At 43.8% G+C, this 26,403-nt stretch overlaps 1 pseudogene across 1 annotated transcript in view; it reads right to left on the bottom strand.

Moving 5' to 3' along the window:
• LOC310912270 (dual specificity protein phosphatase 13B-like) overlaps positions 1-19,287 on the bottom strand; it is a 34,219-nt pseudogene extending 14,932 nt beyond the window's left edge. The window contains exons 1-2 of the transcript XR_014592754.1: positions 19,104-19,287; positions 9,187-9,215 (exon numbers count right to left, since the gene is read on the bottom strand). The product of XR_014592754.1 is annotated as a dual specificity protein phosphatase 13B-like (transcript). The remainder of the gene's footprint in view (positions 1-9,186; positions 9,216-19,103) is intronic.
• Positions 19,288-26,403: the final 7,116 nt, after the last annotated feature.

Here is a 26,403-nt window from a genome sequence, read left to right as displayed (position 1 = left end):
CTCCCAGACCACCTTGGAAAAACGGGGAGCCCGTTCCCATGGAGAAGCTCCCGAGCGCCGCACCCCCCCCGTCCCGGGTCGGGGACGGGGCGGGGAGGCCGCGGCAGAGCCGGCTCTGCCACCGACAGAGAGAGAGGAAAGGGGCCGGCCGCCCCGTCTTCCCCCCCCCGGTTCGCTGCAGAGGAGCCCCTTCCCAGCGCCGTCCGCGGCTGGGAGCCGGCGGGGGGGGAGAAAACCCAGCCCGCGGAGCCGCCCGCAGTCACCCGCCGCCAGAGCGGAGGGCAGAGGAGCCGGCCGCTTTCCCCCCCCAGGCTCAGCACAAAGAGTTCCAGCCGAGCAGAAGCCTGACTGCAGTCAGCCCCGTGCCGGAGCGCAGAAAAGCCCCGGCCGTCCAGCCCGCAAAGCCGCCCGCAGTCAGGCGCCGCCGGTCCAGCGCGGAGAAACCCCGGCCGCCCCCACCCGCAGCCGCGGAGCAGCCTTTCCACAAGCCCCAGCCGTTCCCTGTGCCGGAGCACGGAAAAGCCTCTCCCCAAGCCCCAGCCGTTCCCCGTGCCGGAGCAGAGAAAAGAGCCCCGGCCGCCCATCCACCCGCAGCCGCCACGCGGTCAGCCGCCTCGGCCAGATGAAGCGCCCCCGAGCCGGCCAGACCGCTGCCCCACTTCAAGAGAAAAATCCCACACCCACCACGTTCCACCTCCCCACCGCACAAGTCCCAGTCCAAACCCCCACAACACTGCCGCCGCTGTGAAGCAGCATGAAACTGAGACGCCATTTCTGCGGCAAAGACTACCCCATGGCCGCAAAGAGCTCCAAGCCCCCGCCCCGGTGATCCCGCATGCAAATTAAAAACTCCGAAAGCGTCCCGGGATGAAATCTAACATAAAAAAACCCTTATCAAATAAAAACCAAGTAAAATTAAAACGGATAAAAACTAATACTCAGCCGTGTGGACCCTAGAGAATCAGAAGAGCTAATTTCTCCGGTTTTGCTTACTAGCCGTAAGCTAAAAAGACCAAACCGGAGATGAGACCACAGGAGAAAACAAAGAACTAGCAGGACTTTGGGGTTGCTCCCCAAGCGAGGGCCAGTCCTCCAGCTCTGTTAAATTGCACGCAGCAGAGCTGATAAAGCCCTCCTCCTCCTCGGCGACCAAACCCCTCGGGCAAATATTAATAAGAGCTGATTAATAAAGGCGTTTATGGAGATTAATATTTTCTCCGCCCATTTTTATTCATAACAGCAGGGCAGGTGGAGCAATCTGCCCCAGGCAGGGTTTGGGTAGCCAGGAGAGCTCCTGGTGGTGAGGTGGGTCCCGGGTGAAGCGGGAAGACAAGGGGGTGGGTGCATGGCCAGACACACAGGCGTGCAGGTGGAGCCCAAGCATCTCAGCTCGGAGAGGCCCCTGAGTGAGGCAGGGAGCCCCAGCGAGGCCCTCGAGCAGCCCCATTCCAGCCACGGTTGTCCTTGGACAAGGCAAACCCTCGGGAGGGGCACGGCTTGCTGAGCTCGGTGGGGTGAGCTTCACCTGTGCCTTGATAGTTTTTGGGGAGAGGATGCTGCCTTACAGAAGTGCTCCTGGAGAGCATTTCCTCTCCTTTGAATGTAATAGATCTGCACATATTTTCCCAAAACTCTTGTCATTCCAAGGGGGGAGAACCTTTGTGTTGCCCCCCTCCCACCTCCCCCAGCCCTCCTGTTTGAGTCACGCAGCCTGGGAAGGAGCACTTGCCCACGCACAGGACTAAGGCTGCAGGAAAGGATGGCTTAAAAATGGAGGCACAAAAATGGGGAGTCCTGCTGGCAGTGACAGGTCATGGCTGTGGCATGATGCCAGCTTTTACATCTGCAGCTTTCACATTCAAAAGAGATAAAAAAAGAAGTATTACCTTAGCAGCTGGCATCTCTGAGCTGTGGAATGAACCATCCCCAGCAAGACAGCGCTGCCCTCCACAGGCTCCTAGCACAATTTCCGACTGTCTGTGGATATCTGTCGAGCCTAGCATGATGCTTTCCCCTTTATTTCTCCTCTAAGGCGTTCTTATCCAGGGTACCACAGCTAGGAATTCAAGCCCCCCAAAATTACCGATTTTTTTGATGCATCTCAACTGCCCTCATGCTTCTCCCTGAATTAAAATTGTCTAGTCTCAAGTCCTGCTGCCAGCAGCCATAACTGTGCTGTGTGCTGTAATCAGGGGAGCACACAATCACCATGCAGCTAACTGCTTCTAATAGTAGAAACTTCGCTCTAATCTTATATAACGCCAGTAATGGAGCAGAGAGGCTGTGGCTTCTGAGGAGCTTAGACAGAAAGCTTTCTTGGGCAGCTCATGCCCTGAGGGCAGAGAAGCTGCAGCTGCAGTGAGAGCAAGAAAAACAAAATGACCTTGATATTGATAACAGTTCAGTGAGTGCTGTCACAGCCAGTGCTGTGCCAAGACTTCATTGGTGTCATAGGCTGTCGATAGGTGTGAGTTGTGGGCAGTTCTGATAAAAATGGTGTCAAAGAGGCCAGACTGAGAGAGGGATGTGGAGAAATAATGTCTTGCAAACTTCAGGAGAGACAAACAAGGATGTTAATATATTGCTGTTAAAAGGGGCTCCAAAGCACTTGCACTTCTGCAGGCAGTATGGATTTGTGTGACTGTGGATTAAAGGGGGTTTTTTTCTTCTCCTTGATTTACTCCTCAAATGATTTTTATCTGACTGCTGCTGTCAATACAAAATTGACAATGCTGTCAAGTTTGCAAGATTTCAGAATATTTGAAGGCATGAGAAAGGGGTTTTGAGATTCCTCAGTCGTTTGGCAGGGGTGGCTTTGAGCTGTCTGTCCCTGCACTTTTAACATAAGCAGTGAAGTGCTCTTCTTGCTTTGCCTTTCTTGAAAGGGTACATACAAAAAAAGGCACCTTTTTCTGAGCTTGACAAAGCTGTACAAATTCTTTGCTATGGAATCAAGAGCAAACTTCAAAGCTCTGCAATGGAAGATCTATTTTGGCACTTGAGTTTTTCAGGCACATCATAGATCTTTCTGGCGACATTCTCAGCTCTGTTGGGGCAGAATGGAATGTTTTTTCTTTAGATTTTTTTTTTCAACTGCTGACTTTAAAGTCATTATTTGATTTTGATTAAGTGATCTTTTAAGAAGAGTGATTGTATGTCACAAAGGAATTGACCACTGATGAGCACATGAGAATAACTAAAAGAATAACACAGAACGGGGATTTCCTGTCTCTTGCAAACTTTTGATTATGTGGCTGATGAGTATTTGCTCCTAATTTCTTACCTTAAATTTGAAGAAATAAAACTGTGAGTGGTTTTTCTGTTGCACCTCCCTGGTATCAGGGTGCCAGGTAAATCAGAACTGCCTCATCAGGGGCTGTGTCCAAAGAAGGGTGTGCAGCTGCCTCTCCAGGCTGTGAGGAATGAAGGGTCAAGGACAGTGGGGACGTGCTGCTGCTCCATGGAACGCTCAGTCCCAAGGTCACTGGGAAGGAGTTTCCCTGCCTGGCCCTGCTGCTGTATCTCTGTGAGAAACAGGCAGCACGGTGCTGCCCCACCCTGAGACTGAGGCTATGCGAGCCTTGCAGTTGGTCAGGCAGGGCAGAAGCAAGGGCTGGTTTGTGCCAGCAAGTTTTTGGAGAATATTTTAACTTTATCTTGCCAGGTTCTATGCTGTTGTTTTTCTGATTGTGTTTTGTGCTGTGGCTTGGTGTGGACTGTAGATGGATGGCCAGGCTAGTAGGTAGGGTCATGGAGGGGAGAAGAGCCCCCAACAAAGCAACAGCCTCAGGACTCCCACCCAAGAGGGAGACTTGAGCACAAGTAGAAGGAAGGAGTGTGTCCTTGCTGGAGGTTGTGCCTGCTGCAGGTGTTTTACAACAGACAGTTTGGAAACACACTAAAAACATCAGGGTCCATTTTCCCAAAGAAAACCTCCGTGCCTCCAGCACAGCCTTGGGAAGGCTGTCCTCTGCTTGAGAAAGTTGCTGTGAGCAGGAATGCATTAAGGACTGCGACATTCTCAGGTACAATGGCAATGGGAGCCACCCTTGAGCTATAAATAGCACTGACATCCTTTCTCTCCAGTGCCTGGCATTCCAAGCAGTCACTTTTGTGGGTGCTTGTGAAAATGAACAAAGCTTTGAAGAGCTTTTATTTACACTACTCTCTTTGCAGGCTGGAAATTTTCTTAGTAAGTAGTGACTAGTTTTTGTTACTGGCTCTGAATTTTGTGTTTATTTTAAGGGAAAATACTGTGATTTTTTTTTCTTTTTGATTTTTTAAAAATTATCATATATAATTTTAGTATTTTTACCTCAACTGTGTGGGAAGAGCTATTGTGGCAGGAGAGCTGGGATCACAAGTATTCATTTTCAAAAATCATCTGTGCAATTGCAGGAAAAGGGGAAAAACCTCAGGAGCCTAGATTCAGTCTTATATAAATCTTATATGCATTTTTAACAAAATAATAAAAATGTTTTGGTTTAAAGAATTAAGCCAACAATGCAGGATGTCTGGGCAGGTTTTGGTGGTGTTTACATCGAGAGACCAGACATCAACAGTGGTTGCAGTAAAAGGAAAAGCTTTGTGTCCCTATCAGGCAAGATCTTGCCATGGTTTGATAAGAAACAAAGATGGCTTTGTTAAGGAGCTATGAAGACCTGAGAGCGACACTGGCAAAAAGGAAACTTTTCAAAATATTTAGTGTTCGCTTGATGAAGTCTTGTCATAACATGATAAAGTCTCACCTGTTATGCAACTCTCCTTTGCTCTTTACAGACAGCAGAAAACACAAGGTCTGCAAAACAAACCCTTTGCTCTGGTATAACCAAAGAACCCCTGCTACAAGATTAACTGGTGGAGCTGGAAGAATTAGTCAAGCTTTTAAATATGCAAGAGGGGCTGTATATATATATATATATATATTTTTTTTTTTTTTGCAATGATGCTAACTAATCTAATTATAGATTAGACTGTTTTACTGACAACCCTGGTCTTAGGCCAGCGGGCAGCGCTGCTGCTGGCGAAACGCTGTGATTTTTTCCTGCTGCCACAAGATGGCAGGAAAAAACAACGTTGGGGGATTTAAAAATACATGGAGATGGGCATCGCAGGACGGAATACACTCCTGGCCGGCATTTAAATGGAGAACTTACAAGAAAACTGTGCACCTTGGATGGAAGAAAACTGTGAAATGGACAGAATTAGTTAGATTGGTATTGACCTGAGTGTAAACATCAAAGGATCTACACCATATCCTTTCTAATGCAGGTTTCCTGTGTTAGAAAAGCCCGTGTCAGTGCTCATTTTTTCCTGTACACCACCAGGCAGTTTGGCCTGTTTCTTTTCTGCTGGCAGAATCTGTTGTACAAACCAGTCCAACTTAATGCACTCACCTAAAGTAAAAAGCAGGGTGTTTATTTTAGTCCTTTACAACACTGTCTTTATCCCAATACGATTCTTTTCTCATTCCCTGTTCCTCCAGCTGGAAAAAGGGCCAGGCTGGAGGACACTGCTCTGGCTTTGGGGAACAGCAGGAGACAGGAGGGCACAGGCTGTGCCACTGGGTTTCTGGGCTGGGCTGTGGGGTCAAGTCAGTCTCCCTCCTACCTGTTCTCCTGGGAAAACTGACCCTTCAGTGCAATGCGTGTCCCAGGAGCTGCTGGGGCTTTGGAAGAGGGCTGGGATGAGCAGTCTGTGCTGTTCATGCTCTCTCCCCAGCTGCTTTCACTTCAAATACTTCTCTTCAAGGAAAAAAAAAAAAACCTCTATGAGAACGGAAATTGCTTTAGATAAAGTACAACCAGACTGGCTGAGGGCTTTGAGTTACCCAAGGGCATTCCTCCTCAGCAGCCAGTGTGGTGGTTCCCCTGCCGCCTTCTAACAGATAAAGCTGTGGAAAACTCACAAAGATTATTATGTGTTGATGGCAATTATCAGGAGCTCATTAACTAGTAGAAGTTAATTATGAATGGCAGCACTGCACAGACCTGGTGGGTCCCAGCCCTGGTCCTGGTCTGGTCACAGCTCCCCACCATGGCCTGGCCCGGCCCGGCCGGCCTGACTGGCCTGGCTTGCCTTGGCCTGGCCTGGCTTGGCTTGGCCTGGCCTGGCCTGGTCTGGTCTGGCCTGGTCTGGCCCTGCCTGGGCTGGCCTGGTGTGACCTGGTTTGGCCCAGCCTGGCCTTCCCTCACTGAGACATCAAGGACATTCATCAGTAGCCTTTGTAGTTTGTCTGGTGAGGGGACAAAGTTCATGGTCATGGCAGCTGTGCTGCCCCATGGCAGTGGCCTCCCCAGGGCCTCCTACAGCACCAGCCTGCTCCTCACCCATCCAGCCTGCTCCTCACCCATCCAGCCTGCTCCTCACCCGTACAGCCTGCTCCTCACCCATCCAGCCTGCTCCTCACCCATCCAGCCTGCTCCTCACCCGTACAGCCTGCTCCTCACCCATCCAGGCTGCTCCTCACCCATCCAGCCTGCTCCTCACCCATCCAGCCTGCTCCTCACCCATCCAGGCTGCTCCTCACCCATCCAGCCTGCTCCTCACCCATCCAGCCTGCTCCTCACCCATCTAGCCTGCTCCTCACCCATCCAGCCTGCTCCTCACCCATCCAGCCTGCTCCTCACCCATCCAGGCTGCTCCTCACCCATACAGCCTGCTCCTCACCCATCTAGCCTTCCTTCTCACCCATCCATCCTTCCTCCTCACCCATCCAGCCATCCTCAGCTATTCATCCACCTTACTTTCTCACCCAGCCTTCACCCCTCCTTTTCTTTTCTTCCCCCCACAGCCTGTGCTAACCTCCTTGGAATGATGGAGGCCAGGTGCTTGTTGGGGCCATGAGGGCAATCAGGGACTGTTGTGCTGGGACCAGTTCTTCTGTTCAGTCTGTAGTAATTAAAAGTATCAAGAGGTTTAAGAAGTAGTGTATCTGTTGAAAGCCAAAAGCTGGAGGATACACAGCTGTCCTGTTTCTTATGCTGGGCTTCCTTTAAACTCTGCTCTGGCCTGATGGAGAATGAATAACTAGCCAGCCCTTCAGGTCCAACAGGCATTGGCTTTGTTTCTTATAAATGCTGTGTCCACACTACTTGTTACTAAATACTGAATTCTATAACATGGGCACCAAACATCCAGAATCTGTCTCCCAGGCTGGCAATACATTTGTCACTAGGAACCAAGATTAATTTCACAGTGGCAACATGAAGGAGAATGACAAGGCATCAAGAGTGAAGAAGTAATAGCAAAATGCTTAGAGCAACTTTGAACTGTTTTGATGATGAGGGAAAAGAACTGATGATATGGGTGCCCATCACCTGGGTAGGAACATCCTTGCTCCATGAGATGATGCTAACACAGATTCCAGTGCCTTCACACCTTTCTTCTCCCGATTCTAATCCTCCTTGGATTTTTAAGGTCTTCTTTCTTTGGTAAAATTATTTTGGTCTCAGCTTGGTTCTGCAGTTAGCAGCTTCATTTTGTGAGGAAATCAAGTGATGGAAGGTCTGCAGCTGCTGGCAGCACCACAGGAACACTGCCAGCATCCAGGACCCTTCTTTTGCCCCTTGGCTGCCCACCTCTGAGTTATGGGGTCCCACCAGCCTTCCTTGTATTTAATAGGTTCAACTGAACACAAAATTACTTTGAAGGGTACCCTTAATCCTGCTCTGGATGTGAGGTGAGCAAGCCTTTACACATTGAGGTGTTAGTAGGTATGTGTGTACAGGGGAAACAACACTCTAGTCTAGACACTGTTCCCCTTTGGTGCTGGGAACAAAAATTCTCCCCTTTCAGCACTAAAACATTAACTGCAACCATCAATTTGATACCTTTTTAAGAGAAAACATTCACTCTGGTAGTTTATCCACAAAGCAAGGGCAAACTGAGGGCTGTCCAGGAATTTGAAACCATTGGGTAGAAGGAATTTTCCATTTCTATTCTACTGGCTAAAGGGATTTTCTAGTCTATTCTACTGGGTTTTTAATTTTTGTTCTGTTGAGCAAGGTGTTGTTCCCTGAGAGGGAACAGACACATGTGTACATCAGCTCCAAAGGGAAGAACCCCCTGCACAGGTGACATAATCACATTTATGGTGCTGTGTCAGGCCTTGACAGGGCTACACTGATCTCTGCTCTTCTCCTGGCACTTTTTGCTATTGCCACGAGTAAGGGCTGACATTGGATGGGTCAGTCTTAACCCAAAAGATCTAATCTGATCTGAAATGCAGGGGCTCATTGCTATGTGAGATTAATTGGGCCCTTCTCTCTGTTTCTGAGACTGTCAGGCACAGGAAGGTGATTGCTGACTGTTAGAACAGAAAAATGTGTCACAGAGCTGAGGTGCTTTTCTTATCCTAAGTTACTTAATGTCTGTCCCACCTCCTTCTTCCATGAAGGTGTCTGTCATGCCTGTCCCATTTTCTGCCTTTCTAGGGTCAAAACCAATTGTGATTACCAAGTAACTTCATCTCATCCCTCTATTAGCTTAACCATTCCCTTGATGGATCACAGACTGGGTAATGGCAGGCAAAATCTCTGTCAATAAAAACTCGAACTCCCTCTGCTCTCAGAGGTGCTGGGTGTGGTGACAGAGCTCCCCTTGGACACAGGCAGCCTTGCCTTCTGCCTGGTTACATTACTCCAGGCAGTATGGTGCATCTTGACTTTACTCTGCTCCATGTAGTTACACATGCTTTCACAGCAGGATCTATCAGCACCAACCACCCCCCTTGCAGAGATCTGAAAGAATTCTGCCTTTTGGCACAGGAATGAGCCTGCTGTCCCCAGAGAACATAAAGACAAAATCCTGGCCAAAGAGGGAGCCATGAGAACAGAGCTAAGGTTATGACTTCATAAATGTTTATCTTCAGTCTGTATTTAATGTCTGGATAGTAAGGTGACCAGTCTCTTACAGAAATGTAAGGCAGGTTAAACAACAGAGGGGCACAGAGTAGTTTTCTTAAGCTGCACACAGAGCATATACAGGGCCTTACCATTCCCACTTGCCACCTTTGTGTCTGATGGATGCTTTCATGCAGTGTCTCTTCCTAAGCGCTTCAGATCTGAGCTGTAAGTATGGTTGATACAGCTGTGCTTTTTTTTTTTTTTTTTTTTTTTTTCCTAAAAAGAATGGCTTTCCCTTTGTACTGTTGGCATTTTGTTGTTGCTGCTTTGGTTCACTTACCGTTTTCCTCAGTTTAGTAAAGAAGCTGTCTGTGAAAACAAGAATAAAAAAAAAAAAGGAAATTATCAAAGACAGTTTTTTCATATAGATGGGGAAGAGATGTTTCAAAGTGAGTCTATCAGGTTATACATCTAAGTATTATTTCTGCCCTTGAAAATCTTTCACTTACAGTGCTTAATTGGTTTGTGCAAATCCATTGCCAAAGAGGTAATTGGCCATTTTTATAGAAGGATCAGAAACAAAACCACTCCAGGCTATTGTTCTAAAAAAATTTTAAAAGAAAGAAAAAAAAAAAAGAATTATGGAAAGAATATGTTTCAGGGCATCATCCAACCTCTCCTGAAACTATGCAAATTCACTTGGTGAAAACAACAGCAGACACAATTAAATGAGTTGTATATGAAGAACTGAGATCTCAGATGTGATATTATGCAGAAGGTAAAGAGTCTGTACTAAATAAGTAACAGCTCAACGTGTTACCAAGGGTGCACTTTGATTTTGATGAATGTTAAAAGAACCTTTAGCCTTGAAAATAAAGAGGATAATTTCTCTCTAGGCAATGGCTGCTCGTGAAAGCCATAAAATAAGAGCACTGGAGCCCTAATTTTATAGTGCTTTTGAAATGATTTTCAAATGGTCCAGCTGCTTTGTGCCACAATGGCACAAGGCAGAGATATTTACGTCGGCAATAACAAGCACGCACCAGCCTGCCCAAGCCGCTCTCTGCAGGCAGCTTGTGGGAGGCGAAACACACGTGGAAAGATGATACTTGCCAGTGTGGATTGATCACAATCACACCATGGTCAGAGCCATCCTGGGAAGCTGCTTTTTCCACCCGACAACTTGATTATTTTCCTTGTCCGTGTGTTGCCGGCGGAGCAGAGGATCTCTGCGGCTGCCGGCGCTGGTTCTATTCTGACACTTGAGAGCCCGCCAGCAATGTGTGCCCTCTTAGGCCACACCGTCCTTGGCAGACCTCTCTTTTTGGAAATAGGAGGGCAAATTCAACCCTGGATTACACTGCTGGTTTGGGGTGGGAGTTTCCACAAGGACTAGTGTGGCCCCAGCTTTGGTGTTCTGACGCAGCATCTTCTCCAGAAATGCATGCATGTGGCAAGTGAACTCTTGGCAAATGCTATGAAATTCTCCTGAGATGATAAATTGCCACCAGCAATTTTCCCCAGGTATTTTACCTCTGCGTGTTTAGGACTTCAGTCTAAAACTAAAAAAAAAAAAAAAAAAAGATAAAAAAATTCCAAACAAATGTTCTAAGATGAGAACTACCCTGGGGTGGTTTAGCTTAGCTTTCCAATTTGGGTAGTCATTTCAACAGTTAAAAAAATGTTTCAATTTTTTTTCTTTACAGTCCCCTCTCCTTGGTGAGACATTGACGAAAGACAGGGTACTGGGATAAACCTGCCTTCTGAGCCAGCAGAATATGCTTTAAAGGGCAGTTCCTTTATGAAATATTCCTTTAAAATCAAATAACTTGTCTCTTTCCATGTTCACTAGTGCTAGAGGCACAGCAATGTTCAAGTAATAAGAATTTTGGTGGGAACAGGAAATTCTGAGCATGAGAGAAATGTCTAATTTTTGGCTGATTTTTATTTTATTTGCAGTAATTCTCACGTCCATAAAGCCGAGACAGAGCTGGGCGGAGGGCATGGCAGGAAGAAGTTACGTGTGGAAAGTCCTCAGCCATTGAGCATCTACTGTCACCAGTGTGAGAAAACTGTCTCCCATCTGGGTGACTTCTGGTATGAGTATATTTTCCCCTTTTTCATTTGCTGCTCCCAATCAGCAAAGCAGGTTAGCATCTTTTTGTGTCCAGGGATATACTTAAGAGCTTTCATTTTAAATAAGGGCCTATTTTCTCTTGAAGTTGAGTTTTAAGAGTTTTAATAAGCAGAATGGACAACAAATTAGAAATGTATCCCAGAGGAGTACTAATATATTTGCTGCTTTCATTTAACCAGCTGATTGAGGAATACCAGGAGCATGGAAAATTCAGAAACATTCTATACCCTAAAGAGAGGAAAAACAGATTTGATGCCAAAGCTTTAGGTCATGTTCGTTTCATCTTTATCTCATATTCAGTTTGTTTGTCTGACATTTCTCCTTGTCACTTTGTATTCTTTTAATTTCATAAGAGTTTAGTTTACTTAGGTGTACACTGTATCTCAGTTCAGTACGTAAATCCTGTAGCTTGACGAAATTGCTCACAACTGGATAACTCTTTGGATAGCATTGCTTAGAGGAAAGTGGCAGAGTATCATAAGGTAAGCCAGCATAAAGGAAGCAGATATGCTTTTTCTAAGAATACAGCAAATAAAGATTTTTCCTTTCAAAACAGAAGGGAATACACGTGGTGCTGTTCCAGGCTGTGTGGAATAGTGCCACGGTCACAGATTGTGTAAGTTTGTACTTCCGCCTCACTCGCATCTCATCTCATTTTATCTCATCTCATCTCATCTCTGAGAGATCCAATTTACAGCAGCTTAGATAAAGTAGCCTCCAGGGTATTACATACAGCCTTTTCATAAATCAGGAACTTCTTTTTGTTACTAGAGATCTGAATCCAAAACCAGAGGAAAACACATGGCATTAGGCTTTGTAAATGGCCAATTGGCATGTCTCTACAATAGCTCTTTGCAGCTTTTGGCTGTTTCTCAAACTAGAAACTAACTAATTTTAGTTATTTTTGTTGTGTATTCTGACAAATCAATACAGAAAAACTGAAAAAATTTTGGTGATTTCTGACTGAGAGCTCAGAACTATCTTCCCTTTTATAATTACTTTTCTTTTTTCTCTCCTCCTGCAGAAGATACAGTCTAATGATTACCAACACACCATGGGTGATCCTTGCCACTGATGGGGATATGGTTTGATTGGTCACTCCTAATCTCTCAGGATCCTGCTGTTTTCCCACGTGCCAATGAAGACAATGTCTGTAAGTGGATAATTAGGCTTACCCAAGTGGTTGAGTGACATTTAGTTAATGCTGCTAAAGTAATTTGTGATTGCTTAATGAGAGTGCTGTGTAAGAGCAGCAGTTTACCATCGGGACAGGGACTTGCCATTTGCCCTTGTTAATGCACACAGTATGTATAGAAATGTGCAACAAGGCCAAAGTCAATTGTGTCTTCTATGAAAGCTCATGATTACAAGTAGCTCAAGTTATCTTCTTGCCTTGTAATGTATTCCTGTCTGTAGAGCCCAGTGCCCACCACACTCTTGAGACATTTTTTCCCCTTTGAGAGGTGTAAGAAAACATAAGGTAGTGGAAGAATGGTAAAAGGTTGTGATCTCTGAATATACTCATAACATATCTGGAAATGCAAGATTCCAAGTTATTTCACTTCTGAAAAGAAATACATTTAAGAAGTTCCACTGACTTCAGTTGACTACAAGCACATGAGGACTGCTGGCCAAAACACCCTACAAAAATTCACTTCAGGAGATAGCTCAAGTCCTTCTATAACTGGATATGAAATATGTATATTGAACACACTGAGGCTTTAGCATAGCTTGTAACCATTTTTCCTCAGCCTGAAACTGTACAATTTCTTTGCTGAAGTGTTATTAGCCTTGCTAATCTGGTTAAACTCCAATTAATAAACCTGTCTGCTTAAGATCAGCATGAAGTTCGATTTCTTCAGGATATTTTACATTTTGTGCCCTCAGCTGCTTATTACGTATCACTTCCGAAAACACTGTACCTTTGAACCCGAAGGGTCTTGGCCTTGGCCTTGTATATCAGCAATGGCTGATAGCCAGACAAATATTTAATAATCAGTTTGTTGACAACTTCAAAGTCCTCCAGGATGAAAGTCATCACGTTAAGTCAGCCATCCCTACTTTATTTTATGATATATTTAACTTGTTTAAAGATGCTGAACATCAGATTTCTGATAAAGGCATAAGTAAAAATATTTCTTATACAGCATTGATTCTAGATTGACCTTTGATTTCCAAGTAGCTGCTCAGAAACTGCACATAACTGGTTCCACGGAAACAAGCAGTGACAATATATGGTACTGTTCTGGGTTATTTTAGCTCTGGCACAAGTCCTGATGCTGGCATGGGTTTGCTCAGTAACAGAAACATCCACTGTTTATTAACTTCACTGAGTACTGGGTTAGGCCCTAAATGCACATGCTCTCTCTATTCCCCATTTCTATCTCATGAAGAGCCATGAAACCTTATTCTCAGGTGTTGTTCCTGTTTGTCTTATTGATGTTGGCACAATAAAGAAAATTCCAGCTGTAGTACTTGATTAACTTCCAGTTTCACTGTTTGCAGTCTATAACTTGTATTTAAGCTGATATTAGTGATCAGCTCGTGCATTAACAAATAATCCTGTTTGCATTTTTATTTCTGTTTGCTGAATGTTCTCAAAGTTCATCTTTTCCTTACTACACATCCACACTGTTGTTATCTATATATTTTTTTTCATTTTATTCTCCACCATTTTTTCCCCCTACAAGACAGAATGTGATTGAAAGAAATATCCAAGAGTAGTTTGGAACATGTATACTTCACAGGCCACGCTCCTGCCTGCAGGTGCAGGGACATCAGGAGGCAGGTGGCAATTTGTAAAACCGAGTTTTGTAAATGCAGATTATTCCCCCAGTGTCACCTAGGTCATTTTTTAGCTTTGCTGTTTCATAGCTAAAAGAATGGCCACTTTAGCTGAGATCAGCAGGCAATCAGCAGAGTTATTAGTTCCCCCTGTTTCTCTCCTGTAGGAATTATTGTAATTTCTAGGTATTTCAACAAGTTTGCAACATGATGATGGTGAAAAAAACCCTTGTTTTGGCATAACATTAGACACCAGGCATGTTGAGTGCAGATGATTGCATGCTTTCTCTGTGCTTCAGAGTGAAATACTCATCTGCACAGTTTTCAGAAATAGTGAAGTCTGCTGTCATTCAGAATATCCATAGATTTATCAGAAATTTCAACTGCAAGTCAAGCTGTCATATAAACAGATGATAATGTGATTTTCACATTTTATAATGTGAAAATTTCCATTCTAGTTAAAATTACACCAAAAAGGTAAAAAAAAAAAAAATGTTCAGTTTTAAGGCTGCTCAGGATCATGCGTCTGTGCTTTGTATGGTAAATGCTGTAGCATTTATAAAATCTGTATGTTGCACAATTATAAAATAATACAAAGCAATAGAGAGTCTAATTCTCTTTTTAATTGTTTTCCTGTGCAGTAGGTTCTTCCTTTAATGGATAGTCCTTTTGCTTTCTTCTGTGCTAATCTTAAGTCTATTTTAAGGCAATGAAGTTTACCGACGCTAACTAAATAAAGTTGGACAGCACATATTAATGAGTACTGTATTCCCCAGCCCTTCAGAACAGCTCAGCCTCAAATAACACTTACATATTGCCTATGTAGAGATTAGGCCACTCTTCACCCACGTGATTTAATTCCACCTTGCAGCTGTCCGAGATATCTGGCAGCTCCTGGGCAGAGAGGGACTGCCAGGCTCAGAGCATTCCTGGGCTGACTGGGTCTGTCTTCAGGTGCTGACCCCTTTGGAGGCCTCATGCAGAGTCAGGCAGAGGAGGGAGGCCTGCTGGAAGCCGCTGCTGTGGAATGCACAGGGGAGGTTTTTGCTGAAGCAGGCTCTTTCTGCCTCTTGATGTTCCCAAGCAGGTGGCTGACTCTAAATACAGCTCGCGCCTCGACGCCTCCCGGGATTAGCTCATCAGGACTATGTCCCTGATGCAACGGGGAACAGCCAGAAAAATGAATGCTCTGCTTTAAGTGAATCTTGTGCAAAAAAAATGCAACTGCTGTCTTCACATAAGCTATGGTGCTGTTCCTGCCAGTACAGAGCTTTTCCTGTGAAAGAAATGTCAGTGCAAGCGAGACGCAGTCCCAAATGCCTCATGTGACCCAGTTCTAATAATAAGCTACCAGGAAAGAGGGGACAGCACAGCTTGAGGGTGAGTTCAAAATAAACACCATGAGAACACCTGTCCTGGGCCTTACCCAAGGTTCACCAAGCCCACTGTCCTGTGCTTCACTATGGCTGAAAGTGATGCCTACAGAATATAAGAACACACAAGCATTAATTATACTTGTATATAATAATAATAATAATAGTAACAATCTCCCAGCTTCCAGCTGGCTGCAGTTTATGAGCTTGCTGATCTGGATGGAGTTTCTAAGTATTTGGTAAACCTGAATGGATTTCTGTCCCTCAAACTTTTCCAGTTGCCCCTTGAATGTCTATAGGCTTTTACTTTGCAGCATCTTGTGGCAAGGTGTTACACAGCTCATGTAAACTCCTCCTCTTGTTTCAGATCTGATTTCTACTGACTTCATCAGATGCCCTCAGTTCTTGTACTGGAAAATAAAACTAAGAGAAGTTTTCACTGGAACTCTACATGGGTCCCTTCAGGTGACACTGGTTTTGTGATTGCTTTAAGCAGATTTAAGTCTGCCAGAGCTGTAGCTACGACAGTTCTTTTCACACTTGCACCTTCTCTCAGGTTGTGTAGACCCTCTTGACAAATGTGCATTTTCTGAATGAAGGGCCATTGGGAAGGCAGTATTTTTCCTTCATTTTGACTCCTTTATCTAACTTGCCAAACCAACATTCAAAATACAAGTTTTTATGCTGACAGTGGAAAGCAGTGAGGTACAAATGTCATGTCACACCATGACTTTAATTATCTATAGTGTGACAGGTGAGGAGGTCCCTTTTCCTCTTAGCGCATTGCAGCAGACAGTGCTTTCTGTTTTAAGAAGTTACAGGACTATTCTTCTGCTTTTGCTTATGTCGACTGGAATCTTTTTCCCTGCACAAATGTGCACTCAAAGTAAATCTGTATATAAAAATGCAATACAGACAGGCAGGAAATATAAGCAACACTGACTCCACAGATTAAAAACGCTTCTGTGATTTGACAATGCCCTTGAAAAAGGTTTCTACCTAATTCATTCCCTTCACTGAAGTAAATAAGTTGTGCTTACAAGATCACTACCGTGCCATTGGTGGCATGGACGCCCTACTGAATCAGCTTCACTCTGTGCTCTTCCTTTCTCTGCCTCTGGTGAAACAATACTCTCCCAGGATGAGCAGTATGTTCAAGAGCAGGTACTAATTTACAACAGGAGCAGCTTTCACAGCTGTGGCTTTGTAGGACAGATGCTCAGAGACATGCAAAACATTATCCTGATGGGGGGATTCCATTAATCTTGCTCACATATGTCTAATTTTGCTCAGCATAAAGCCATTAAGATGCATTATTTCACTCACATGAATTTCAGATTTTTCAATGCCGTGTCTTCAAAAGGTTTCCAGACTAAAACCTACTGTAATGTGAACAAAGTATAAATTATAATGAAATATTAACTCGTATAAATCCCTATTAATTTTAATGGAGAACTTCAAAGCAAACTAAGCTCCTCCTCCACCACTCTGCTGCTTTGTGAGGTATAAAGATTGTCCTAGCACTGTTGGGTTTTAAATGTGATTTCCTATTTGATCATTTCATACAACATCTTACCTTTCTCTCATTGGCAGAGCTCTTTTACAAGGCTTAGGAAAATCTCAACAGTCAAACTGATGTCTGAAAGGATCTTAAATATGCTTATTTTGCAAAACACTTGTGTACAGTGAAACAGGGAGGGATTTCTCTCCAAGATGATAACCTCTCCAAGGATGAAGAAGGAAATGTGGTCTGGAAAGAAAGAGGTTCAACTCACAAGTCACCATTATATTAGTCTTCTAATAACCTTGCAAGTCTCTTTCAGCAGAGAATAAAATTATCAGAAGTGATGCTTCAAATGCAAACAAGCAAGCAGAAATGTATTTATTTAATCTGGCAGGGAATCTTTATAAGGTCAACTAATCAATAAATCCAACCAGCAGCAAAGGGCAAAACCAAATTTGATTATCACTTCATGGTTCACCAGAAGGTAACAAGCTAATTTTCAGGCAGAGTGGTAGCATGAATTTCAAACACTGTTGCAGTATTAAAAATCACATTGGTTTAAGTAGTAATTAACTGCTGACAGGAAAAGTGACATCCTCAAAACAGCTTAAAACTAATGTGTATCAATTAGGCCAAGCCACTGATGTAAGCTAAGTGTCTACCTGATATTAAACCATGGATGATCCAAAGCCACTGACACAGAACTGATTTGGGATTATTTGGAGTGCAAGCAAACTGATGAGTCCAACTTACAAAATGCTTTGAAGACTTAACATATTCTTTTTAATGTCCTCAATACACTACATGATATACATTATCTTTTTGAAAACATATTTAAGAAGAAAAGACTCATGGGGTTTGCTGACCCAGGCTGCAGAAGCATCACAAACATTTATTCTGATGGTGTGGCTCTTGTGGCTCTCACAGCTTTTTCTAACACCATTATATTCAGCAGACAAGCAAAAGAGGAACATTTCTATAGGAGTGCCTGGGCTCCCAAGAAAATGCCCTTGTCACATCATCAGGCCTGAAACACAAAATTTTCCTTAGGAGAACGTGCATGTGAAGACTGTAACCAAACTGAGAAAGATGATTGTGTTACACACCCAAGTAAAGGGAACTCAAACATCATTTACAGCTAGATGCAAATATTGAACTTGCCTCTGGCATGAGCAGAAACCAGGGACAAACTTGGTCTGTCTTAACCACTTCAGTGGATTCATCCAGCAGCACCACTCAGGCACAGCAGTTCCACCCTGTGCAGTGATCACAGTGCTGCTCTTGGCTGTGCTGGTTTTGGAGGGACTGGGCTATCAGAATTAATCCATTTACCGTTCTGTTTGCCTCTTATTTTGATGCATAATTTTCTTTGATTTTGTAATGTGCACTGATCATGGGAAGTTCTATATGCACAATGGCTCTGATGGGTGAAACTCAGTAAAGTGAATGTAGATAGGGTTGCCTGCTCAGCAGCTCTTCCTTTGCCTTAGCTGAACATCCAGGTTTCGCAGGTGCTTCAGAAAACCACGATTGGGTGAAATCCATCGATGTTCCTTCACTGTCTTGATGGCTTCAACTAATGGTAGGTGGTGATTTATCATGAGATATGCAAGGACTAGAGAAGCTGATCTGCTTACTCCAACTGCACAATGTACCAATATTTTGGCTGGTTAAAAAAAAAAAAAAATTACAACCATCAAGAGAAGCAGTACAGTGGATGAAGTTTAAGTTAAGTTAAATGTTTCTATTTTTTACCCCCTTCCCCCCAGTCTATTTTGTCACATCAGCTTTTTGGGACCTAGTCAGAACTACATGCACAGCACTCCCTTCTCCTGCCACCCACCGTGCAGGTGACCAGCACCTGGCAGGAGACCATGCAGTGATTTGTCCACCGCTGAGCTTGTGGAGCTGACCTGTTATGTGAGGCTGCTGATTGACATCAAAATGTCACCGACAAGAATTTCATACCTCCTGGCGTGTTCAAGGCATTGTGGATAAATTGCGCAGCAGAGAAAAAGAACTGGCTGATATCAAAGCTTGGCAGGTCATGGGCTGGTACACCATAATAATTTATGGTTGCTCCATAAAAGTCCTGGCCTCCGTGGCTGTATGCTGTGCCATGGGCAGCATTTAAAACGTGGGTCACACCCATCTTCCACAAAACAAATCTATTGTGTGCTGTTACCCTAAGGAGAAGACAAAGACAAATCAAGATGGGTGCAGTGATATTAACACTGAGATTGCATCTCCCAAACCACTGTTGGAGCATCAACTCAAGCATTGCTTCTAAGGGCTAATCGAGAAGGGAATACCAGCTTAGTCATAATTGTATCTGGGAAATCGTGCTGTCTGCAGTGTAAATGACAGCAATTAGCAAAGCTGTGAGCTGTCTAAAGCCGCACCCATGAGGCACACGAACAGAAGGCGCGGCAGAGGTGTGTCCACAAGGCTGTACTCACAGGTCCCCTAAGAAGAGATTCGGCCAAACTTCATCAACGTGGTTGCAAGAGGGCCGCCCACTGTTTAGGAGCTGCTCGAGTTCCTTGAGGGAGGGGACATCCTCCGGGCATGTCCCGGCGCCTGCAGGGTCCTGGGTGTCGGGCAGGGCTGCCCCAGACATGCTGAGCTCCCAGGGAGAGGCCGGTCCCGGGGGCCGGGGGAGCGCTCCTGGGGCGCTGCCAGCCCCGCTCCCTGCCGGGCGGGCTGCCACTCACACGGGCAGTCCCACAAGGGCACAGCCGCTCCCAACAGAGGGGAGTACCAAAGCGGGCATTGCTGGATCCTTCTGGCTCCAGTCTGCTCCTCTGGGCTCGTCTCCAGAGCCGCGCTGTCCTGCCACATGTGGCACAGCCCCCCGCCCGAAGGACAGGCACTAACCCTGGCTGTGACTGTCCCCAGCCGTGTCTTTGACACACCTGTGACAGTCAGCGAGATCTGGGCATTCATCACTGGCAATTAAAACCTGATAAAGGAAAAACGGCAACCTGTCCCAGTAACAATTGTATGTCATTTAGTCTGAGGTGCCAAAAATCCCACCCCAAACCCAGCAGTGAAAAGGTCAAAAATGCACCAGCAGGTCCCACCAACACGGTCACCAGGAGGCTTAACACCAAGTGGATGATGATGCCCTACCTGTCACTGATAATCTAGGGAAATTTATTTCTTGAAGCTACTGTTTTTTTCACTAAGTGAAATTATCTGACATAATTGTACTTTAAATTTTTAATATTTTCTGTTGCAGTCCTTCACTGGGTTAATACAGCACACCTGCCACATATTGCATGATACCTCCCTCTGTTGGAAAGATAACAAAAGCCCAGGAGTATAATGGTTGTCAGGTGAAACTTGTAAGGCACTGAGTTAGTTTATATAGGAAGGTCTGGCAAGCCATAAATTGGAGATCCACGATATCAAATTGTAGTAATGGGTCTTTTCAAGTACAGTAGTGTCTGTCCTTCTGCAGGATGACTCCTAGCAGTGGCCTGCAATATTGTCAGTGGTGGAGCTACAAGGCAGAACAAGTGAACTTTCCTCTAAAAGCCTGGCAATCCAGGAGAGAAGGTGACCCAAGAGAAGAGGCTTGCTGCTGAGAGTTTCCCCTGTAGAAAAAAAGGTCGTGAATAGAAGGAACTCTTGGTCAAGTCTGACCCACCTTTATTCCATGTGCACTGATAAACTATGATGGGTTTGCTTTATTTTATCAAGAGACATATCATAGACATTTCAAGTATTAAAGTCTGGACTAATTAACTGGGCTTAGGAGTACTCAGTGAGAGATCATCATAATACAATGCAATAGTTTCCAGCCCCAGAGGACAAAATTCATATGAAACAAGAGAAAAGTGACTTTGTATAAAATATTTCATCAAGCAGAAATTGCTTATATTCTGTGGTATTTAGGGAAGAAACTGTTTAAAAGCTTCCAGTATACAAAGAGACTTGTTACTTCCACTGCCATATATGTTCTGACCTAAAAGGTGAAGTGAAGGAAACTACAAGTAAAAGTGCTGCAGTGCTTATTTAGAGGGGGTAGTGGAACAGGCAGCCAGGCTCTGCTGTGGGTGAGGCAACCAGCTGGCCAGACCCAGCAGAGGAGAGGACTGGAAAAATACCTGAAATTATATTTCAAGCTCTATGTAATGTCCTTAATACATTAACTTGGTTTTCTGTTTTGTTCTTGGGTTTGTTGTTGTTGTTTTGGTAAACTAGTGTGCTTTAAGCTGATTGATGTGTGCCCAGGAATCAGGAAAATTAACTGACTGAGCAGGTTAAGTTGTTCAATTTTGTTTACTTTACTCAGGTTCCTGGGTGGAGACTTAAGGTGAGGCTTTACTATCAGTTTTTTACAAGTGTAGCCCCAGCCCATTTGTTGCTCATGAAGTTCTGTGAAAAAGGTGAAACTCATGTTTCATCCATCTACTTCAAAACTGCCATTCCACAGCTAGCATCTTCTAAACATTTACTAGTTTGCAAATGTGCCGTTGGTAAAGCTGTGTCACTGACCCTTTTTAGCCAGGAGTTGCCTTTGAAAGGGACAGGAAGGAGGCAGAGATCTGGCTTTCAGATGGATTTCCCTCTCTACATCTGTGCTGCTTTTTTGGCCCTTTTAACATCTGCTAAGAAAAGATGTATAAAGCAACAGACATACATGGCCATACTGAATAAGGGCAAGTTCAGCACTCTGTGCAGGAGGCACTTTTTGAGATTCCAAGCATTTGGGGTTCTCCTGGCTGTTTGAATGTTAAACATTTGTGTGCAATTATATATGAACATTAAATAGCTGGTGTTTTAGCTGAAATTAAAGCATGTTTAATCTTGGAACATGCAACAGAAAGCATTTTAATCAGACTGTGACTTTGTGTTTGCTTAGAAGGTAGTACTTGGTGCAATAATCTAAATCAAACAGTCCCTGGCTAATAATGTATTAGGTGGCAACAGTGTAAATTGCTATGGAGTGCTCTAGTAGCGCATGGCATTGCCAGGAAAATGTGCCACAGCTGAAAAGAAAATACTCATATCAGTTCTAACTGATGCCATGCCATGTCTCTACTGCAAAAAGATCCAAAATCAGACTCTTTCCACACATCCTGAAAGAAGGCAGCTTTTAGAGTGAAAATGTTACAGCCTGACAGTTCAGTTAGATAGGATTTTATAGATACAGTATGTCCAGCTGCAAAAGGATTCTTCTCATTTCACTCATTAGCCTGGTTTCAGGATTTGATTTTTGGGATGGTTAGCTACTGAGGAAGAACAGAAGTATTTGAACTCTGATACATTTTGGGCAATGCTAAGTGAGTAAGTGAGACAAGGTTTTCTGGTGCTCTACAACAATGTATTTTTAACACATAGAAAAGCTTTGTCTGGTGACCACATGGAGTTTATTCTTTTTCTTTTTTCCTTTATTATCCTCTTCTAATAAGCTTGTTTTCTGTCTTAAAAATTATTATGGTTCACTAATTTGATTAGTCCTTAGGCATTCAATCTCTTACTCTTCCATTACATATTCAAGACATTTGAAGGTAAAATAGATGCTTGAAAGTTCACTCATGACTGACCTAAGTATGCTTCAATTGAAGTATGGAGATTGTGAAGAAATTATAAGGCAGGATTTGATCTGTAGAAAAATGAGGTTACCAAAAACCCCACCCCAAACCCAGAAAATGAAAAAAAAGATTTAAACCAATTAGCACTTCTAGTGAAAGATACCCCCCTTGCCATGTTGTATTCTTTGCTGAATACAAATTTTCATAAGCATTCCTCTGTTCAGCTGAGGCTTTTTTTTTTTTTTTTTTTTTTTTTTTTTTTTTTTTTTTTTTTTTTTTTTTTTTGTGTAGGGCCTTAACATTTGAGATAGATTATTTCAAATTATTAAATGCTAACAGTATTACTCAATGACAATGATTTTTAAAAAAGCCCATTACATTAACACATCTCATTTTCCTTTGCTCTATAATATATTGTAACTTGAGCTAGTTGGGAATTTTCAATATATATTTCCTTTCTTTTATTGCATTAAGTGTCAGCCTGAACATTAAATCAATATAACTATGTGAACTGAATAAATTGTTTCCAATTTAAAGATGCATCAGTGTTATTACACATTTTAAATACTTCTTTTCCTTGGCAATCCACAGTTGTTTGAAAAATATCTGTAGCATATAATTTGTCATAAATTCTCAAACTGACATGTCAGCACTGGCACTGCCTGTCAAACTTACATCAATGCCTTCATGTCACAGGGCATGAAGTGACATAACTCAGAGTGATGGAATGAGGTTTATTGGAAATTTCTGTTAAATAAAGCACCAGCTATTTAGATAATTCACCCTTTTAAAGAACATCAAATGTTAGCAAGGAAAAGTAGTTTTCAGTTTTGAAGTGTAACAACTAAGCAGCTATTACATATCTAAAGTTACAAGTTTTAAATTATGCTTTATTACTTTCCTGTGCAAGTTTATTTAGTAATTTTCAAAATATTTCCTAGATGATGAAATTAGAGCAGAAAAATGCCATTGGCAGTGATAACTTGAGATAGAAACTGACCATCAAGCCTTTTTCCAGTGCCGAAGTTCACAGAATCAGAAATGCATCGGGGTTGGAAGGGATCTCTGGAGATCATCCAGTCCAACCTCCCTGCCAAGGCAGGGTTACCTAGAGCAGGTGACACAGAAACCATTCCTGTGTGTTTGGAATGTCTCCAGGGGAGACTCCATGCTCTCCCTGAGCAGCCTGTTCCAGTGCTCTTCAACCTCAATTTCTTTAGAAGCTCTTCCTCACATTGAGGTGAACCTTCTTGTGTCTTTGCTTATGGCCATTACTCCTTGTCCTGTCACTGGGCAAATAACTTCTGCAAACCAACCCAGCAGCCTCCACAGCCAGGCCCAGGGTGCTCTCCACTGTGTCTGTCTGTCTGTCTTCTTCACCTTTGCTCTGGGTGCAGCTCTTGGCCAGGGGTTCCCTGCACGGAAATCTGTTGCTGAAATAACACACCTTAAGACCTGTAAACTTCAGACAGTCCTGGATTAACATGCATGTCTAAATACAGCTCATTTCCCAACCCAGACTTCTAAAGTCTGGAGACTGAATTTGGAATGTAATTTTTTAGGTAGATTGCTGTAGGAGCATCTGTGGACAGCAGGGACAAGGAACTCTGCAGACCTGAGATACTCTAGAAACACGTGGTTTTATTGCAAGGGTTGTGGGTAAAGAGGGCTTTGCTTTCAGCCACCAGCCTCGGCTGAGGGGAAGCCACAAAGAGAGAAAGGGAGAGAGAGAGAGTATGAGGTAAGGGAGGTAAAAAAGCTAAGAGGGGTAAGAGAGGTAGAAGCAAGAGAGGTAGGAGAGCGAGGACTTTGTTACAATACATTACAAGAGCAAGAGAGCGAGGACCTTGTTTCAATACATTATATCTCCTTTTGTGTTGAATATTCTAATTTACAGTGACCAACGGGTGCAAGATACAAAACCTCCAAATTTTGCATGCAGCCTATGAGAACTACTATATTACCATATCATCCTATATTCTAAACAAAAAGACTTCCTTTCTTATCTACTTTTTCCCTGATGCCTTGGCAGGGTGGAGAGGGGCTGCATTCTTGAGTCCTTTTGTTTTCTGTCCTTCAACCTGACTCCAGCTAATCACCGTCTTCCTGCCTGCCATGATCACATCTCAAAGCTGCCCTTCATTTCTATTTCACTCACAGGTTTTACATCTCCAGTATTTCCTACTAGGCAATCATACCCATAAGCCCTTCCTGTCCCATCTTTCCCAACAGATTGCTGGTTTTGCTACAGTGTAGGGAAACAGAGTTACGAAACTTCTGCTTCCATTTTTGTTTCTCTCCTGGAATCTGGTGAGCTGGCAGAACCTAGTGCATGTTTATATGTAAAATAAAACAACAAAGCCATAGCACTCTGAACAAAGCAGCGGTTTCCTGGTACCTCCCCTAGAAAGAATAAGATCCCGAAAGGTGAGTTAGCTTCAAGACCCGTGCTTAAGACTGTCACAGTGACCTATCCCATGATGAGACAGCTCTGTAGCCTGCTACGGTTGTTTTTGCAGCGATTTTTAATTTTATTTTGTGCTTATTTTTACATTTTTGGTTTAAACCAGTTGTTCAGATACAAGCAAATGCAGCCATGTATTGTAAATTGTACTGACTTGGCACTTGGAAGTGTGCAAAAAGTTATGACTGACTGGCAGTTTGTGGAGAAGAACTCATGTCAAAAACAGTAGAGAATGCACATAATAGAGAAGCACAAAATCTTAACTTAGTTGCCTTGCTCTCCTGTAATTTTGTTTTCCTTTTCAGATAAATGCTAGGATTTTTTGAATATAAATATGTGGACCTGGAGTAAGCAAAATGACCTCAACTTTCAACTAGCTTTATTAACAGATTCGTTATAAACAGGAAGACAAGGTCCATTTGATCTTTTCAGATTTATGTGTATGTGTTCTGTGGTTTGTCACTGATGAATTCAGATTAGTCAGTTTTTCATCTAGTGCCTTAACAGCAAAGAAGGGAAACATTGTGAGGACTGAAACTGCACTCGATTCCTTGTTTGCAGATGCTGCTAAACTGGCAAAGAAAGTGGAACACATCCTCCAGACTTCGGCAACTCATTTTGGGAAACTGCAGATCATTTAGTGCGAAAAACAAAAGCAGGACAGAAGAGACTGCGTAGAGATAAGCATCTTTGAACGAGTATCAAGGCTTGTGGAAAGGAGCAGATGTTCTCAAGGCTTCTGAGAGATGCTCCTCACACTTTCTCTCCTGAATATCTGGTAGATAGACAGTCCATTACGACTGAGATAGTACAAGAGCAGGTATTTGCATGGGATTGCTTGATGACTTGACAACTCTAGTTAGCTTTGAAGAATTTTGAAATGCAAAAATTTCCATGTCTCACTATAGCACCATATAAGCTTTGCAATTTATTTTATTTTACTTTATTTTTTTAAATGAAGATCTCAAGGCCTGTTTCTCTGAACAGGCAGTGTCATTAACTTCACGGAGCTGCACTGGCACCTCCTCTTTATTTCAGCTGAAGCTACAATTTAGATTTGTCTCTTGTAATTACGTCACCAAGAAAACAAATCCTGACTGTTCCTCAAACAAAGGGCTGGCTGCTACCCCAGACAGCCGGTATCTAAAATAAATTTATTTCTGGAGCAATTTGCTTCTAATTTGCCTGTCTCCTCCTATCCCCTCCATTAGTACTGTATGTAGGTTACGGAGCTCCCCAAGTTACGGTGCTTTGCTGAGGGTTTTTAAGTCACTTGTGCTGTTCATATCTGGATCCCGGTGCATAAACCTGTCTGAGTGCTGACAGCCAGTTTTATTATTTTTATACGGACATCAGTAAAGAATAATGGCAACTGAGATGTTTTGTAATGACCGCCTGACATGAGGCCTGACAGCATGAGGGTCCTGCAAGTTTCCTGTGTTATTTTGTCCTGGTATTTGCCTTCAGCTGAAGGACGGGGACACCCGCAGATGATCCGCTGACTCCGAGCCCCTCACAGAGCCCGGAGGCCCTCACACCGCCCGAAGACCCTCATACTGCCCGGAGCCCCTCACACCGCCCCTCACACCGCCCGAAGACCCTCACACAGCCCCTCACAGAGCCCACAGCCCCTCACAGAGCCCGCAGCCCCTCATGTAGCCCGGAGCCCCTCACGCAGCCCCTCACACCGCCCGCAGCCCCTCACACCGCCCCTCACACCGCCCACAGCCCCTCCTGGCGGGGCCCGTCCTC

This window comes from Zosterops lateralis (genome assembly GCF_965231275.1).
Source record: "Zosterops lateralis genome assembly, chromosome: 8".
NCBI lineage: Eukaryota > Metazoa > Chordata > Aves > Passeriformes > Zosteropidae > Zosterops > Zosterops lateralis.
The sequence above is the reverse complement of the archived record's forward strand: the minus strand, read 5'-3'. Positions and strand labels throughout refer to the sequence as shown.